Here is a 20,000-nt window from a genome sequence, read left to right as displayed (position 1 = left end):
AGGTGCTTACTACACTTGGTTTCCTAGCAACCGGTTCTTTCCAAAGAGAACTGGCAGACCGCTCAGGAATAAGCCAGTCATGTTTGAGCCGTGCAATGCCACCTGTATGGGACGGCATCATCCGCTTGTCTACCAGGTATATAACGTTCCCATACGATGCAGGTGACCAGCCAAACATCAAAGCGCAATTTGCAGCGATAGCCGGTTTTCCTAATGTAATCGGAGCGATCGACTGCACACATATTGCTATAAAGGCGCCATCTGAAGACGAATTTGCATATGTGAATCGGAAACATTTCCATTCAATAAATGTGCAGATTATATGTGATGCACAAATGCGCCTAACAAATATTGTGGCAAGGTGGCCTGGGTCAACCCATGATTCATATATCCTTACAAACAGCATGGTTGGGATGAGACTCCAAGCTGGCAGGGTGCGCGATGGGTGGCTACTTGTTAAGTTATGCATTTAAATGTATGGTTCTATCTAAAAGTAAAATGTTTGTGTCTGTAATTATTATTACTGCCCATCAGGAGACAGTGGTTATCCACTAAAGAGGTGGCTGTTAACCCCCCTCACCAACCCACAAACTGACCGAGAGCGCAGATACAATGATGCCCATTCCCGCAATCGGTCAGTTGTGGAGCGGGCGATTGGGCAGCTGAAATGTCGGTGGCGCTGCCTTGACAGGACCGGGGGGATGCTGTTATACCGCCCTGACAAGGTTTGCCACATCATACTGGCCTGTGGAGTGCTGCACAATGTCGCGCACAGGCATGGCATACCCCTTGGTGAGGTGGGGGCACCGCCAGATGACCCTGACCCAGGACCAGTATATGTGCAGCACAATCAACAAGCCATTCAGGCCCGTCAACGTGTAATTGCGACAATATAAATGGTACTCAGACACAAAGTTCATTTTTTGACCAATTCTTTTAATGAATGGCTTATTTCTGTGAGTGCGTCAGTGACATTTTTAAGGTGACTGTTCATTTCTTCAATGGCCCTAACAATTTGTTGTTGTGACTCCAGAACAGCATGCGTCAAGACACGGCCAGATGGACGGGCTTCAGCACTGGGGGGAACATTAGAGACACGGGAGACGCTGGACTGAATGGGCTCTGGCTGCTCAGGTGGTGCGGACTCTGAGTGCGTGCCAGTGGACGTTCCTGCGGTTCCTAAGTCCAATTAAACACAGGCACATCTTAACAGTAATTTGAGTCTGTTCCTTATTAATGGGTACACGCATTTGCAATAAAAGCAGTGGATACGTGAAATCTCTGGTGTACCTTTTGCTATATTGCATGCATTTTAAAATTAAACGGTGGCTGGCTATGTATATCAAAGTTAAGGAAATAAATCTGAGTCACCTTGCTGGCAGTCCTGTAGTATATCCGAGTCTCCTACATCAGCGGATACGATTCCAGAGATTAACGTGTCTCCTACAATAGAGGCAACTCTCTGATCAAAGGGTGCAAGTTCATCGGTCCCTGTACCACCGCCTGTTCTGCCCACACTTTGTCGGTGCGCAGCAGTTCTCCGCTTAACTTCCACCTTTATGTCTGACCATTTCTTCTTCAGTTCATTTACGGTGCGACTCTCAGATCCCACCGCATTGACGGCATCAGACAAACTCGCCCACTCTTTTTTCTTTCTTTTGTTATTCATTCCAGAGGACAGATTTCCAAATAAAATATTTTTTCTTGTTTCTACCTCTGATAGTAGCACCTCTAATTCGTTTTCAGTGAAATTTCGTTTCTTGCTTGCTTTAGCCATGTTCTTGCAGGTTTCTTTTGCCAAATTGGACTAATTACCATATTTAAATTGATTTAATTGAGGGAGGAGACAGGGTGTGGTGTGGTGCTCGTGCATGTGCGATCAATTTCGCGTTGATTGGGATGTACAAAGAGAATGTATGTGGAATGCTGCGTACGCAGAGATTCATACATCAGATTTTTTTGGTGCGTACGCACATTTATGGCTTTGTCCATACGCAATGTTTTAGTATGAATTCAACGCAAGTCTTTGTACATGAGGCCCCTGGCCTCTACAATCCCCCGACCTCAACCCAATTGAGATGGTTTGGGATGAGTCGAACCACAGAGTAAAGGAAAAGCAGCCAACAAGTGCTCAGCATATGTGGGAACTCCTTCAAGACTGTTGGAAAAGCATTCCAGGTGAAGCTGGTTGAGAGAATGCCAAGAGTGTGCAAAGCTGTCATCAAGGCGAAGGGTGGCTATTTGAAGAATCTCAAATATACTTGAACTCTGTGAAGCAATTATTTGGGCTGCAATTTCTGAGGCTGGTAACTCTAATGAACTTATCCTCTGCAGCAGAGGTAACTCTGGGTCTTCCTTTCCTGTGGTGGTCCTCATGAGAGCCAGTTTCATCATAGCGCTTCATGGTTTTTGCGACTGCACTTGAAGAAACTTTCAAAGTTTTTGAAATGTTCCGTATTGACTGACCTTCATGTCTGAAAGTAATGATAGACTGTTGTTTCTCTTTGCTTATTTGAGCTGTTCTTGCCATAATATGTACTTAGTTTTTTACCAAATAGGGCTATCTTCTGTATACCCCACTACCTTGTCACAACACAACTGATTGGCTCAAACGCATGAAGAAGGAAAGAAATTCCACAAATTAACTTTAACAAGGCACACCTGTTAATTGAAATGCGTTCCAGGTGACTATCTCATGAAGCTGGTTGAGAGAATGCCAAGAGTGTGCAAAGCTGTCATCAAGACAAAGGGTGGCTATTTGATGAATCTCAAATATAAAATATATTTTGATTTGTTTAACACTTTTTTGGTTACTACATGATTCTGTATGTGTTATTTCATAGTTTTCATGTCTTCACTATTATTCTACAATGTAGAAAATAGTGAAAAATAAAGAAAAACCCTCGAATGAGTAGGTGTGTCCAAACTTTTGACTGGTACTGTATATTCTACTGAGCCATTTACTTTATGTTCATATTCTTATGTGGGTCCATCCTCCAGAAGATGAGAAATCTCAATCTGCCTTAGATGAAAATATTAGGTGTCCTTGTTGTGAGTGAGTCACCCTGCAACAATATCTTCTCTATGTTATCTGGGCTCAGCAAACTTTCTATATGTAATCTGAAATGCTCGGTACTGTAATCCAGGAACATGGGCTGTGAGTGAAGAGCAGCACAGGAGAGTGTGCTCGTCATCAGTTCTCATGCCGTTCCTTTGTGGCCCTGCCAAACATGCCCACATACGGGTGTCATGAGTCATGTCGTTCTTCTTCCCTCCTCAAGCAACCCATCTACATTTTTAAAAAGGGATATTGGCAAGTTTCAACTGACGGGGAGGGCAGATAAGGCGTCAGTCCCAGTGTGGCCACCCAGGTGACACTGAGACTCTTTGAGCTGTCTGACAGGAGAGATAACTACTCTCAGGCAACAGTAGTGCTTCCTTGATCTCCAGTTTTAATGCAGGCTTCACTGGAAAACATAAAGAAACACGAGCCAACAACATCCAAGCTGCCAGTAACCTCTCCTGACATAGCCTTAGTCAGATGCAAGTGATTTTGCTTCGTTTACGGCCTTCAGATGAATTGATGAGACAGGATAATATAATAAAAAAAGGACACAAGCCATGATTAGTCAAACCTTTAATAGAAAATCTCCAAACATACACTATTTGTCTGCAATCCCACACTGGGTGCAGGTGTATTTATGCAATCTAAGTCACCAGGAGTTCACTGCCATACTACAGCGGAATGTACAGCGGAATGCTCAATTATGAGTGCTCTGCTGAACGCTGCTAACTATGCTTCCTGGGCCCCAGAAATGGAACACACATGGGTCTCTCCTCATCTGGGAATTGCCTCTGCCGTAGGACCAAAAAGCACTCTTCCAGCAGATCTCCACATCCCCATTCCCCGCTCTTTCTCTCCAGCTCTCCCCTGGGCCACCCCACACTGTTATTATGCACTCATCACGTCTTTCCCAGAGACCAAGCAAAAAAAAAAAAAATTGGGGTTTGAAAACGTTGGATTATCAAATCAAATCAAATGTATGATGTATGTATTATGATTATGATGTATTTGTGAATATAAAAGGACAGGGATAAGTTATTTGCATAAGGACGAGGGTCTCGGAGGGTTCTCACACCTCACTGATTGAACCACTACATTATTTAGTGTGCCTATTTTACATGTTTTATCAAAACCAAATTGACAAAGTTTTGTTGCGTTACATCCCTCAGGACTCTCTCCCATGACCTCCAACTGCAGGCAGACAGAATAACTTTCATACCAATGCTCATTTAGCCTCTTTAAAAAAAAGAAATTCTGCCATGATATTAATAGCTACAATAACAACTGCAATTGAACATATGTGACTCGTTTCAGGAAACTAGCCATATGTCGCGCGTCACTACTTCACAGGAGAGGCATTTGAACATAAACAGCATTTGGCAGAAATGCCTTGTGAAACATGTGAACTTCCATGTGCCTTAATAACAAACTTGTATGCCGTCTGTAAATACGAATCAAATTGTTGAATTATGAGCCTAGTTCGTTTAGCCACGGAAAAAGACAGGAACCTTCTCGCTCGCCATGATTGGCTGAGATAATGGATGGGCTGGACATGCCGAGAGATGAGTTCGGATTGGTTTGCTGTGTAGCATGCTTTCTAAATTATCTATAACATGAGCTGGTCAGTATGTGTAGGTAATCCTTTCTAACACAGCTTTTTTTTTTATATCTGCAAAAGTGTTGCTCTCCACTGCCTGGTGGAATTAGAGTATGATAGCTAAGGAGATGGAGAAAATCTGGCGTTTGATTGCAAATATGCAGAGGGAGTGGAAAAGAGAACACACATCTTCAAACTAAGGGCAACCATGGTATCCGTGACAGCGAGAGAGAAGCGTTCATCCATGCATACAGGTAAGAGTCTAGCTAGCTACATTTAGTCAGAAAGTTGTTTTTATTGCAAGTTAAAGTGTACTGTTAGCTAGCTAGCTAACATTAGCTGGCTGGCTCGCTATCTAACGTTATGTGTATTATCTGTGTAGTAATATTATTCGTATCTCAGAGCCATTTGCATTGCTAGTTATAGCCTAAAGTTAGCTAGCTAGCTAACATTGAACCTGGTTGGTTAGATACCTGCAGATTCATGCAGGGTAGTAAGGTTATGGGTTGGGATTATGGTACATCGTTCAGCTAGCTAGCTAGCTAGCTAACTACATGTCTAAACAAAAGACTCCACTATGCAAGTAACCATTTCACTGTACTGTTTACACATTCTATATTGACAAATAAACAGTGATTTTATTTGATATAGTATGTGTTTACCAGAGACGTTAGGCCAACAAGACAGTGTCCAAGTTCCTCAATTCTCTGGTAGAATACCCTGCTTTTATTTTGTCACACTCACAACCATATGCTATTTTCTGTAATTGGCTTGCCATTAACTTGTAAATAATGATCTTGTTGTGAGTTTCTTTTCCTGTAATAATTCATACAAATGAGCTAAAGTGAACAAATTGTCAGCTATATGATATGGTCAACTGAGGGGGGGTGTAGCTCAGTTGGTAGAGCATGGCACTTGCAACGCCAGGGTTGTGGGTTCGATTCCCACGGGGGACCAGTATGAAAAAATGTGTGCAGTAACTGTAAGTCGCTCTGAATAAAAGCGTCTGCTAAATGACTGAAATGTAAATGTCATTATTTGAACTGGCTGGACAACTAACTTAACATTAGCTAGCTAGCTAACAAGCTAGAAATTAACCAAAACATTGTTTAGAAAGTTGGTTTGCTAGATTGACATATAGTAAAATTATTTTTTAAATGGTGGGTTTAATGGTGTTAAAATACACCAGTTATGCTTTTTTTGGACCATCAGGCTGATGATGTCATGCAGCCTGTAGTTTTTGTGTATTTACTTTTTCATAACGACAACAACAAGCTTGATGTCATATGACAATAGAATGTTCATGATGTCACTGCGACAACTGTCGATAGATGTAGTATAAACCCGCCTTTATTCTTGAAACATTTGGTTGTTTAGTACATGGCCTCAGATGTGAATCCTTAAAGAGATGGGTGGGGCTAAGATTTAAGAGGGTGTGAACGATGCTGAATGGGTGTAGACAAAGAAGAGCTCTCCAGTAGGTGTACCAAAACATTCAAGGGCCATTTTCTCAAAAGTGGGGTTACAAGTTTATCAACTTTCAAAGCAGAATTACTTCCCATTGTTCCTCAACTGTAGTGTATAATATACAATTTAGCTACATAAGACCGAATCGAGCCGGTCTGTCACATATGTGATAAAAGATGGGGTGGGGGGGCAGTGCAAATAGTCTGGGTAGCCATGATTAGCTGTTCAGGAGTCTTATGGCTTGGGGATAGAAGCTGTTGAGAAGTCTTTTGGACCTAGACTTGGCACTCCGGTATCGCTTGCCGTGCGGTAGCAGAGAGAACAGTCTATGACTAGGGTGGCTGGAGTCTTTGACAATTTTGAGGGCCTTCCTCTGACACCGCCTGGTATAGAGGTCCTGGATGGCAGGAAGCTTGGCCCCAGTGATGTACTGGGCCGTACGCACTACCTCTGTAGTGCCTTGCGGTCGGAGGCCGAACAGTTGCCATACCAGGTGGTGATGCAACCAGTCAGGATGCTCTCGATGGTGCAGCTGTAGAATAATTTGAGGATCTGAGGACCCATGCCAAATCTTTTCAGTTTCCTGTGGGGGAATAGGCTTTGTCGTGCCCTCTTCACGACTGTCTTGGTGTGTTTGGACCATGATAGTTCGTTGGTGATGTGGACACCACGGAATTTAAAGCTCTCAACCTGTTCCACTACAGCCCCGTCGATGAGAATGGGGGCGTGCTCAGTCCTCTTTTTTTTCCTGTAGTCCACAATCATCTCCTTTGTCTTGGTCACGTTGAGGGAGAGGTTGTTATCCTGGCACCACACGGCCAGGTCTCTGACCTCCTCCCTATAGGCTGTCTCATCGTTGTCGGTGATCAGGCCTACCACTGTTGTGTCGTCTGCAAACTTAATGATGGTGTTGGAGTCGTGCCTGGCCATGCAGTCATGGGTGAACAGGGAGTACAGGAGGGGACTGAGCACGCACCCCTGAGGGGCCCCCGTGTTGAGGATCAGTGTGGCAGATGTGTTGTTACCTACACTTACCACCTGGGGGCAGCCCGTCAGGAAGTCCAGGATCCAGTTGCAGAGGGAGGTGTTTAGTCCCAGGATCCTTAGCTTAGTGATGAGCTTTGAGCTGTAGTCAATGAATAGCATTCTCACGTAGGTGTTCCTCTTGTCCAGGTGGGAAAGGGCAGTGTGGAGTGCAATAGAGATTGCATCATCTGTGGATCTGTTGGGGCGGTATGCAAATTATGGGTGGGTCTAGGGTTTCTGGGATAATGGTGTTGATGTGAGCCATGACCAGCCTTTCAAAGCACTTCATGGCTACAGACGTCACTGCTACGGGTCGGTAGTCATTTAGGCAGGTTATCTTAGTGTCCTTGGGCACGGGGACTATGGTGGTCTGCTTGAAACATATTGGTATTACAGACTCAGTCAGGGACATGTTGAAAATGTCTGGCCCTGCGGCCTTGTGAATGTTGACCTGCTTAAAAGTCTTACTCACATCGGCTACGGAGAGCGTGATCACACAGTCATCCGGAACAGCTGGTGCTCTCATGCATGCTTAAGTGTTGCTTGCCTCGAAGCGAGCATAGAAGTGGTTTAGCTTGTCTGGAAGTCTTGTGTCACTGGGCAGCTCGCTGCTGTGCTTCCCTTTGTAGTCTGTAATAGTTTTCAAGCCCTGCCACATCCGACGAGCGTCAGACCTGGTGTAGTACGATTCAATCTTAGTCCTGTATTGACTCTTTGCCTGTTTGATGGTTCGTCGGAGGGCATAGCGGGATTTCTTATAAGCGTCCGGGTTAGAGTCCCGCTCCTTGAAAGCGGCAGCTCTACCCTTTAGCTCAGTGTGGATGTTTCCTGTAATCCATGGCTTCTGGTTGGGGTATGTACGTACGGTCACTGTGGGGACGACATCATCGATGCACTTATTGATGAAGCCAGTGACTGATGTGGTGTACTCCTTAATGCTATCTGAAGAATCCCGGAACATGTTCCAGTCTGTGCTAGCAAAACAGTCCTGTAGCTTAGTGTCTGCGTCATCTGACCACTTTTTTATTAACCGAGTCACTGGTGCTTCCTGCTTTAGTTTTTGCTTATAAGCAGGAATTAGGAGGATAGAGTTAATGTCAGATTTGCCAAATGGAGGGCGAGGGAGAGCTTTGTATGCGTCTCTGTGTGTGGAGTAAAGGTGGTCTAGAGTTTTTTTTCCCTCTGGTTGCACATTTAACATGCTGGTAGAAATTAGGTAGAACAGATTTAAGTTTCCCTGCATTAAAGTCCCCGGCCACTAGGAGCGCTGCCTCTGGATGAGCGTTTTCCAGTTCACTTATGGCCTTATACAGCTCATTCAGTGCAATCTTAATGCCAGCATTGGTTTGTGGTGGTAAATAGACAGCTATGAAAAGTATAGATGAAAACTCTCTTGGTAAATAGTGTGGTCTACAGCTTATCATAAGATACTCTACCTCAGGCGAGCAAAACCTCGAGACTTCCTTAGTATTTTATTTTGTGCACCAGCTGTTGTTTACAAATATACACAGGCCGCCACCCCTTGTCTTACCGGAGTCAGCCGTTCTATCCTGCCGATGTAGCGTATAGCCCGCTAGCTGTATGTTGTCCATGTCGTCGTTCAGCCACGACTCGGTGAAACATAAGATATTACAGTTTTTAATGTCCCGTTGGTAGGATAACCGTAATCTTAGGTCATCCAATTTATTCTCAAATGATTGAAGATTGGCTAATAGGATTGATGGGAGAGGCAGTTTACTCGCTCGCCGTCGGATCCTTACAAGGCACCCCGACCTACGTCCACGATATCTCAGTCTCTTTCTCATGCGAATGACGGGGATTTGGGCCTTGTCGGGGGTCTGTAGGATATCCTTCGCGGCCGCCTCGTTGAAGAAAAAATCTTCGTCCAGTACGAGGTGAGTAATCGCTGTCCTGATATCCAGAATCTCTTTTTGGTTATAAGAGACGATGGCAGAAACATTATGTACAAAATAAATTACAAATAACGCAGATAAACACACATAATAGTACAATTGGCTAGAGGGCTGTAAAACGGCAGCCATCTTCTCCGGTGCCATTCTATCTATATACCACTTTGGTGCAGGTCATGTTGTTCTTCACATTACTGTCGCTGGTAAACACACACAATATCAAATAAAATCTAAATTTATTTGTCACATGCACAGGATACAGTAGGTGTAAACGGTACAGTGAAATGGTTACTTGCATAGTAGCAATATCAAAAACAGAAAGTGTCCAGATAAAAATATTTTATAAATATTTTATTATTATTTGATGACACTTACCCAACATATTTGTCTAAATTGATGGGTCATGTGAAAGAAATGCTATAACCACCCACCAGCCACATCTAGCTAAGTGGATGGGTCACTATTGCCTAGACATGTACACATTGTCATTGCTGTAGTATGAATCTGCAGGTAGCTAAAGAACTAACCAACTAGGTTCAATGTTAGCTGGCTAGCATTAGGCTATAACTAGCAATGCAAATGTATTTCTGATTCGAATAATATTACTACACAGATATAGTGTACACATAATGTTAGCTAGCGAGCCAGCAAGCTAACGTTCGCGAACAGTACGCTTTAACTTGCAATGAAAACCACTTTCTGACAAAATTAGAAAAGTATAATATCTGAAAATGTAGCTAGACTCTTACCCGTTTACATGGATGAGCGCTTCATGGCAGACTGGAACCATTTAACTCCTGTGCAGAAAGTAGCCCATCACTTTTTCCAACTGATCTGTCGATAGTGCCTTCTAAATTCAGGGCATCAATGTTGTTGAGAAAAGTAGCAAAACTTTTGTAGTTCTTGATGGCTAACATTATATCTTTAAAATACGGTACAGTAGAAAGGACTATCAACACATACTGTGTGTATAAACATGTTAAATCTACGTGTGGGTGTGTGGACATCACCTCTTAAAATGTTTCTAACGGAGTTCTATACCACTGGTGAGAATGTGACATGGTGGCTGTTGCATCACAGGTATAGTTACTTCACCCAATAGAAAGGAGGCTGACTGATCCTCAAAGAAAGGAATAGATTTGGAGGTTTTTCATGTCAAAGGTTTCCCTCTCCAGTCAGATTGAAATGTACAGCCAGCGCCGTTCCGGCCTTTTCATCCCATTCTAACAAAATACTATACAGTTCCTTTAGGCTTCCGGAACACTGCACCTTTAAGTTCTTCCAGAATACATCAACTCTGTGACTACATCATTTTTTCCATCAGACTGAAATGCTCTCCCCATTTTTATTAGACATGAATGGGCTCTGTGAGGGATTTCTGGTTCACCAGCTGGGATAGAGCATGTGGATGTAATACTGTACATAGTTCCCCTGATCAAGTGTTACTTTTCCATGTCTGTGTCTGCTTGTCAATCACTTTAATCAAGATCGGTTTGAGATGTATCAAATATGTTTTTCTCTTGGGAGGTAATTTGGAGCTCTACTGGCTCTGATGCATATATGGTTATACCGCTGCATCCAAATATAGCTGGCATGTATATTTCTATGCTTAAGGCAAAATGTGCATACTTTTCTTTCACATTACAGTCAACCAATACTCAATTACATAAATTAACATTATAATGGCTGTGGGCAAGTACTGAAATTCATACTATGCTCTATCCAGTTTATCTTGAATGGCCTATGCATTGTCATTAGATAAGAGTTAAGTGTCAGGTTAGTGACCTGGACAGGCTGGTACTGCTGCTGATAGGGCTAAAGTCAGAGTTTTATTTCGTTACATCTGAAAACACGAAGAAGTGCTCAATTGTAACAAACCCACATTCAGTAATTATATATTTTTATTCATATGGCATTATTTCAAATTCAAGAACCACACACTAGTCAACAGTTATTAACATTTACACGCAGAAATTGGCTGCAATATATTTATAAATATATATACTTATATATATATATATATATATATATATATATATATATATATATAAATAATTTCTTTATAAGATTGTATTTGTTTTTTATAGAAAATATCTTTCATCACACAAATCGTTCACTGTCAACATATTGCCATGTTGCTTTTCTTCAACCCTTATGAATTTAGCCAGGGAGGTTGTATGTATAGAAGTGAACCTCAACCGGTTGTAACCCCTGTCGTCCACTCCACCCAGTTAGTAAGGGAAAACAGAGAAAAGGTTTCAAGGTACCACTTATATTGGGATTTTAAATGATTCATCCTTAAATAAGAAAGTTACAAAAACAATTAAAGTTCCCAGGAAGATAAAAAACACTATTCATATTTCTACCGGTAGGAATGTGAGGTGAAAACACTATTCATATTTCTCCCGGTAGGAATGTGAGGTGAAAACACTATTCATATTTCTACCGGTAGGAATGTGAGATGAAAACACTATTCATATTTCTACCGGTAGGAATGTGAGGTGAAAACACTATTCATATTTCTACCGGTAGGAATGTGAGGTGAAAACACTGTTCATATTTCTACCGGTAGGAATGTGAGGTGAAAACACTATTCATATTTCTACCGGTAGGAATGTGAGGTGAAAACACTATTCATATTTCTACCGGTAGGAATGTGAGGTGAAAACACTGTTCATATTTCTACCGGTAGGAATGTGAGGTGAAAACACTATTCATATTTCTACCGGTAGGAATGTGAGGTGAAAACACTATTCATATTTCTACCGGTAGGAATGTGAGGTGAAAACACTATTCATATTTCTACCGGTAGGAATGTGAGGTGAAAACACTATTCATATTTCTACTGGTAGGAATGTGAGGTGAAAACACTATTCATATTTCTACCGGTAGGAATGTGAGGTGAAAACACTACACTTTGAATACTGATATTAAGCTTTGATTCCAAACTATCTACATGCCTGCAGTTGCATCTATACAGAGGCTGAGTATGTTTAGACGTAACATACATTTGTCTGTTAAAGGGTGCACTCAGAAAAAAAGGTGCTATCCAGAACCTTAAAGGGTTCTTCGGCTGTCTCCATAGGAGAACCCTTTGAATAATCATTTTTGGTTCCAGGTAGAAATATTTTGGGTTCTATATAGAACCCTTTCTACAGAGGGTTCTACCTGGAACCCAAAAGGGTTCTCCTATGGGGACAGCCATAGAACCCATTTGGAACCCTTTTTCCTAAGAGTGTGTGTGTAGTGGAGGCAGGTAAAGAACAAAAAGGTAGAAATCTCACAGACAGTAACATGATAAAGGCATGGATAGTGGTTATACAGGGATTCAAATAAAGCTTTTCCATCAAACAATCAAGTGGAAAACCTGAACACCTATGTAGGCCTATGTAATGGAGTGAGAACACATTGTGCAATTACCGTAATTTCTCTTTATGCATGTATGCATGACTAAATTGTGCAATACCATATACCATAACTTCACAAAATAGGAAACTGTATAATGATGCAGCAGATTGATGGACTGACGGACAGAAGCTGGATTCTAGATGAATGGATGAAAAACAGGAATATGATCAGAAGCCTGCAGAGAAATTGAAAAAACATAGACACATCATAGATTACTCCCAACAGCCGCGGCAATAAACATGTGGATTCATAGATTCAGAACTATATACAATATTTATTGACAATGTTTTTTTCTACACAGGTTTTCATGTATTAAAAACACATTATTCATAGATTCCTAGATTTCAGTATAGATCTTGTTCTGGAGGTGGTCTTTGTGAAGAAGAGGGAGGGGTTGCTGCTCTCTGATGTGACACTAGAGGGACTGCCCAGGGCAGGGCAGGAGGCTAAGGCTTCATCTGTGAGTGTGTGCCAACATTCACTGTCACCAAGATGGTTCATTTAGGCTCTGACCTCACTCCTTCCTTATCATTCACTAAGAGGAATATTTTTATAGGACTATACAAATATAAAAATATATGAAAGAAAAAGTGCTGTGAGGTACAAACACATTTTTCAAAGTGAAGCCATTTTATGAAGCAAACGTTTTGCCAGTTACAGATGTGCTTTCAAAACATCCCACTGGCTGTCATACGTACACACTCTCACACGCAAAACACACACACATACATATAATACACTGCAAATATAAAAATCAACAAACAGTTGTTTTGTAGCATCACTGGGCAGATGAATACGGGTCTGTAACATTTCAGTAGTGAACTGGTTAGTTAGAGTTGTGCGTACCTGAGATGGGTGACTTAACGCTAGTTATTAGAGTCCCATTAAGCTCCTTTATACTTGATCTCTCTCTCTCTGTGTGTGTGTGTGTGTGTGTGTGTGTGTGTGTGTGTGTGTGTGTGTGTGTGTGTGTGTGTGTGTGTGTGCCTGCACATGTATGTGTATCTTTCCGATCAGTGGAACTAGAAATGCTTATACTCTTGCTTACATGTCTCACCTACCTCAGGCATGTGCTGCAAAATTACATCAACTACATTCTTGCCTTTGATCATTCTTTATAATTTGGCAAAAACTAAATAAATTGTGATTTGAGTCATTAAAACACAAATGTTTGTTTTACTAAGTGATCAAGTGGTACTCTTCAAAATATTTACATTATCGTTGTCATATTAGCTGAAACCATGAAATTGCTTTGTATTCGTCTTATAGTAAAGTACAAATCAGTAAGTTAAAAATTGATTTTAGTCTTCTCTTAAGAAATATGCTTATATTTACAGGAATATCAGTCTCCAATTGATGTTTACTAACATTATTTTATATGTACACTTAGAAACAGGTTTTGGAACACAGTATTTAAAGCCCAACCCTGTGAAAAATTGTACAACACCAATATCAAGACATTTCTGTAGATCAATGTACATATAAATCATATTCAAGCTTCTACAAATGTACATGTAGATGATCTGGTAACATCTTAAAATGGAGTGGGTGAACTTTGAACAAAATGTAATGCAGGGCCATATGAGAATATATAAACAAATTACACAAACACAATAGAGTAATGATAAATGAAACATTAGTGAAAAGTAAAAATAGCCCAAATAGCCAATCATTATGTAGATATATACTGCTCAAAAAAAATAAAGGGAACACTAAAATAACACATCCTAGATCTGAATGAATGAAATAATCTTATTAAATAGTTTTTTCTTTACATAGTTGAATGTGCTGACAACAAAATCACACAAAAATTATCAATGGAAATCAAATGTATCAACCCATGGAGGTCTGGATTTGGAGTCACCCTCAAAATTAAAGTGGAAAACCACACTACAGGCTGATCCAACTTTGATGTAATGTCCTTAAAACAAGTCAAAATGAGGCTCAGTAGTGTGTGTGGCCTCCACGTGCCTGTATGACCTCCCTACAACGCCTGGGCATGCTCCTGATGAGGTGACGGATGGTCTCCTGAGGGATCTCCTCCCAGACCTGGACTAAAGCATCCGCCAACTCCTGGACAGTCTGTGGTGCAACGTGGCGTTGGTGGATGGAGCGAGACATGATGTCCCAGTTGTGCTCAATTGGATTCAGGTCTGGGGAACGGGCGGTCCATAGCATCAATGCCTTCCTCTTGCAGGAACTGCTGACACACTCCAGCCACATGAGGTCTAGCATTGTCTTGCATTAGGAGGAACCCAGGGCCAACCGCACCAGCATATGGTCTCACAAGGGGTCTGAGGATCTCATCTCGGTACCTAATGGCAGTCAGGCTACCTCTGGCGAGCACATGGAGGGCTGTGCGGCCCCCCAAAGAAATGCCACCCCACACCATGACTGACCCACCGCCAAACCGGTCATGCTGGAGGATGTTGCAGGCAGCAGAACATTCTCCACGGCGTCTCCAGACTCTGTCACTTCTGTCACGTGCTCAGTGTGAACCTGCTCTCATCTGGGAAGAGCACAGGGCGCCAGTGGCGAATTTGCCAATCTTGGTGTTCTCTGGCAAATGCCAAACGTCCTGCACGGTGTTGGGCTGTAAGCACAACCCCCACCTGTGGACGTCGGGCCCTCATACCACCCTCATGGAGTCTGTTTCTGACCGTTTGAGCAGACACATGCACATTTGTGGCCTGCTGGAGGTCATTTTGCAGGGCTCTGGCAGTGCTCCTCCTGCTCCTCCTTGCACAAAGGCGGAGGTAGCAGTCCTGCTGCTGGGTTGTTGCCCTCCTACGGCCTCCTCCACGTCTCCTGATGTACTGGCCTGTCTCCTGGTAGCACCTCCATGCTCTGGACACTACGCTGACAGACACAGCAAACCTTCTTGCCACAGCTCGCATTGATGTGCCATCCTGGATGAGCTGCACTACCTGAGCCACTTGTGTGGGTTGTAGACTCCGTCTCATGCTACCACTAGAGTGAAAGCACCGCCAGCATTCAAAAGTGACCAAAACATCAGCCAGGAAGCATAGGAACTGAGAAGTGGTCTGTGGTCACCACCTGCAAAACCAGTCCTTTATTGGGGGTGTCTTGCTAATTGCCTATAATTTCCACCTGTTGTCTATGCCATTTGCACAACAGCATGTGAAATGTATTGTCAATCAGTGTTGCTTCCTAAGTGGACAGTTTGATTTCACAGAAGTGTGATTGACTTGGAGTTACATTGTGTTGTTTAAGTGTTCCCTTTATTTTTTTGAGCAGTGTATATTAGGTTAAATAGCCATATTTAGTATGCATGGTTATTAAGGGTGTTCAATTAAACTTTTACTGCAGGAAACCCACATGGGTGATAAAATCACTTAGGTCATGTCTTGTAAAAATGCACCCTTTCCTTACTTTTTTAGCCAGAAAATGTATGTAATAAAAATAATAATAAATGCTGCTGTGCGGGTTTGACTGAATTCCAGCCTTAGTCTCATGTTTATCCTCTATCGCTCATCAACTTTATAATCATTATCTTAATAAGTATACTACATTACTACCACCACTTCAAACCGTAATAGAATGTTAACGCTGCAAAAACACACAATTATAAAATGTCCTAAACGAACCCTTTACTTCCAACCATTACCTGTTCATCCTTATATATTTAAATGATGTTCACCATGTCACAACAAGGGTGTGATGGCTACCTTTGTTTGGATTGTGGAAAAGTAAGCTTTAGAAGACCTAAATCAAAAGCACAAAAAAGAGAGAGACGGAACTGGACTTTTTTCCTGTTGATATTATTGAGAAAAGAGCATGCAGATGTAAAGGTAGATGAAATGCAATAGGATTTTTTGTGTGAATAACAATTATGTTGAAAACATGCAATTGAACTTGAGGTGATGTCACAAAATCTGCATGTAATGACAATTAATATGTTCATGGGCTTGGTTTCTATATTTAATTGTTACCGATCGTCTAAGGGGTCATCAAACACTAACATGATCAGAAATCACTAATAAATCATTTATAATATTTGTGTAGTTATCCCTGTTTTTGTTTCCATTAAATTTCAAGAAACATTTGAGACAAATTGTAATGTTCTAGTCTCTTTCTTGTAACTATATCTCTGTTTGGAGGGAGCAGTCTCAAGAGCACCAAGAAGTGTTGCACCAGCTACTATATGGACGCTATGGCTTTTGGATCTGTTTGTGTGCAAAACGTTGTTTTAGAAAGTCAGTGGTTAAACATGGTACGTGCAACAGTTGTACGATGCACTACTGTGTGTTTCGGTTTCAAAAATGTTTATGATGTTTCTTAATTTACGTTGAATGCTGATTCTACTACTGGCAGTGTTGCCATAGGGTGCTCCTTCATGGAGTATTACTAATAAGGTAAACAAACATACAGGAAAGGAGTATTATTACAGTATACTTATAGTAATCATTTGGCAGGAAAGTAGAGTAATGGAATGCATTGATTACCAAAAATAAACATATAATCTAAAAATAAAATTTTAAAAAAGACGACAGTCCCTTTTCAATTGAGAGTTGGAGCAGCATTGTGCTTTTATGCATTCTGGTTTCTTTTGCCAGCTTGCAGAGCAGCCTTTTCTCTCTTTCATACTCTTTATTTTGTATAGTTCATATCAAAACCTGGATGTTTGATAAAGAAATGGCAGTAATGACAATGTATAATTTTAGTATGTGGAGCTGCTCAAAACCTTTGTCATTCCAACCCTTCCAGTTTCCTGAAGATAATTATATCATGGACAAATTCTGGATGGATCCTCGCTGGAACTGTGATAGATATCATTACTTTTTAAATAATCATATACAAGAGATATTTACACATCACGGTGATAGGAAAGATTGGCTTATGATGCATCATGAAATGCCTATCATAGACGCCTTAACTGCTGGCTCAATGTCATAAGTCATTAGGAATAGGAATTACATATCAAGATGCTATCTGAAGTTTCTTAACAAACTACATCCAATGTTTGTTTCTGTATATCTATATGAAGAGCAATTACGAGCAAATAAATAATTTTATCCTGTAATCTTACGGATTTGTAAACAAAGGACCGAAATGGACAAAGGACAATTTTTCAGATACACTTGTGTATTCTTGTTCGAGATATCTTTGCTCTTTTACATGATCTATCACTGTATCACTGACTCTTAAACTGCTTTGATGACTAATGTAGCATTCTCTCTCTCCGTTTCTCTCCCCGTATCTTTCTCTTTTTTTGCAATATATATAACTTCTCAGTTCAAGTTAATATTCTGTGAATACATTAAAAAAACAATGTCAAATCATGAATCAAAGGCTTCGTGATGCATTTCTCTGTAAGCTGTTCTACAGCATTCAATGTCAACCGCCGATAAGCTTTACCTTCTAGTTTCTTCTGTCAAGGTTTGGAATGATGTTAGTTTCTGTTGTCTAAAATATTATCTACTACACTATCAAACACTTTCATAGAATTGAAATAATGCTTAAAAATAAATAATATGATTTATCAACTATATCAAAGTAGAAAAGGTTGGTTAATCGTAAGACCCTCTTACTATGACTTAATATATTAATACTATGAAAATGTGAAACTTCACAATATAAAGACAAAATAAATTCTAGGATAAATACCATTACATAGTTGTCTCCTTGAAGTAATGAATCTTAGAAAAGATTGACCTGAACATGCTTGTAACTGTTTTAAGGAGTGTCTTTGTGGTCTGAGAAATTTTTAAATCAATATATCATTAATATTTCTAACTATGTTTTGGCAACAAATATATATATATATATATATATATATATATATATATATATATATATATTATATATATATATATATATATATATATATATATATATAAAGATTTTACAAAGTAAAAACATACAAATATATGCAATCAAACATTTTAAAATGATAAAATACTAAATTCACTAAATATTCAACTTGTAAAATTATAAAGAAAAACTCTGGTACAGGCACCATACAGAATATGTTCTTAATCTCTCTCTCTCCTCTAAGGTTTTCATGTGTTAGCCAGCAATTAAGGTGTTCCAAGGTAAAATGGAGTCAGTCCTGATTTTGCTTTAGTAATTCAGTCTTGTGTTGCAAGAACAAACAGCAAAATGATAACTATCAGAAAAAAACAAGCAACATTTCCGTTGTTGTTTGTTTAGTTCTGCCCTTGCTGAAGTCCATTTAGTTGACGTAGTAGAGCCAATAGATTATGTTGAACAAAGAAAAGACAGTGGGGAAGATCATTCTCGACCACTTGTCGATTGAGTTTACATCAGTCAAATCGGGAATGTTGATCTTCAGCTGTGAAGCATGCCTCCGTAGCCGGCTCTTCTTCTGAGGCACGTGGCGTTCCAGGGTGTTGCGTCCAAAGTTGTGCCTGGCCTGCAGCCCTGCTTTGCGGTACTGCAGGGTGGAGCTGTCATAAGTTAACATGGGCTCCTGGGGTCACTGAGACCAAGGGTCAGCTCGATGCTCCCATCTCATTCTTAATTTCTATGGTGCCCAGTAGAATATTTTCATGCGGGTCCATCTACAAGGTGAGAAATTAAATGCATAATTAGTTATGCTATATGTAATGGATGAATCTTCTCTCTCTCTCTCTCTCTCTCTCTCTCTCTCTCTCTCTCTCTCTCTCTCTCTCTCTCTCTCCTCTCTCTCTCTCCTCTCTCTCTCTCTCTCTCTCTCTCTCTCTCTCTCTCTCTCTCTCTCTCTCTCTCTCTCTCTCTCTCTCTTCTCTCTCTCTCTCTCTCTCTCTCTCTCTCTCTTCTCTCTCTCTCTCTCTCTCTTCTCTCTCTCCTCTCTCTCTCTCTCTCTCTCTCTCTCTCTCTCTCTCTCTCTCTCTCTCTCTCTCTCTCTCTCTCTCTCTCTCTCTCTCTCTCTCTCTCATTGTAGAATAAAAGTGAAGACAACAAAACTATGAAATAACACATGTGGAATCATGTTGTAACCAAAAAAGTGTTAAACAATTCAAAATATATTTGCACCAATTTGTAAGTCGCTCTGGATAAGAGCGTCTGCTAAATGATGTAAATGTAAATGACAGCTTCGCACACTCTTGGCATTCTCTCAACCAGCTTCATGAGGTAGTCACCTGGAATGCATTTCAATTAACAGGTGTGCCTTCTTAAAAGTTAATTTGTGGAATTTCTTTCCTTCTTAATGTGTTTCAGCCAATGAGTTGTGTTGTAACAAGGTACGAGGGGTATACAGAACATAGCCCTATTTGGTAAAGACCAAGTCCATATTATGGCAAGAACAGCTCAAATAAGGAAAGAGAAATGACAGTCCATCATTACTTTAAGACATGAAGGTCAGTAAATACGGAACATTTCAAGAACTTTGAACGTTTCTTCAAGTGCAGTCGCAAAAACCATCAAGCGCTATGATGAAACTGGCTCTCATTTCCGCAAGTGTATTTCACAGCATAAAGCATGGAGGAGGAGGTGTTATGGTGTGGGGGTGCTTTGCTGGTGACACTGTCTGTGATTTATTTAGAATTCAATGCACACTTAA

At 40.8% G+C, this 20,000-nt stretch overlaps 1 pseudogene across 1 annotated transcript in view; it reads right to left on the bottom strand.

Annotated features, from left to right (window-relative positions):
* Positions 1 to 18,668: 18,668 nt before the first annotated feature.
* The window catches only part of LOC311141987 (gamma-aminobutyric acid receptor subunit beta-2-like), a 74,161-nt pseudogene continuing 72,829 nt past the window's right edge, over positions 18,669 to 20,000 (bottom strand). Inside the window, exon 10 of the transcript in view lies at positions 18,669 to 19,017. The product of the transcript in view is annotated as a gamma-aminobutyric acid receptor subunit beta-2-like (transcript). The remainder of the gene's footprint in view (positions 19,018 to 20,000) is intronic.

Source organism: Coregonus lavaretus, assembly GCF_964263955.1.
Source record: "Coregonus lavaretus genome assembly, chromosome: 15".
NCBI classification, from domain to species: domain Eukaryota; kingdom Metazoa; phylum Chordata; class Actinopteri; order Salmoniformes; family Salmonidae; genus Coregonus; species Coregonus lavaretus.
Note: the sequence above shows the minus strand (reverse complement) of the source record. Positions and strands in the feature narration are given on the sequence as shown.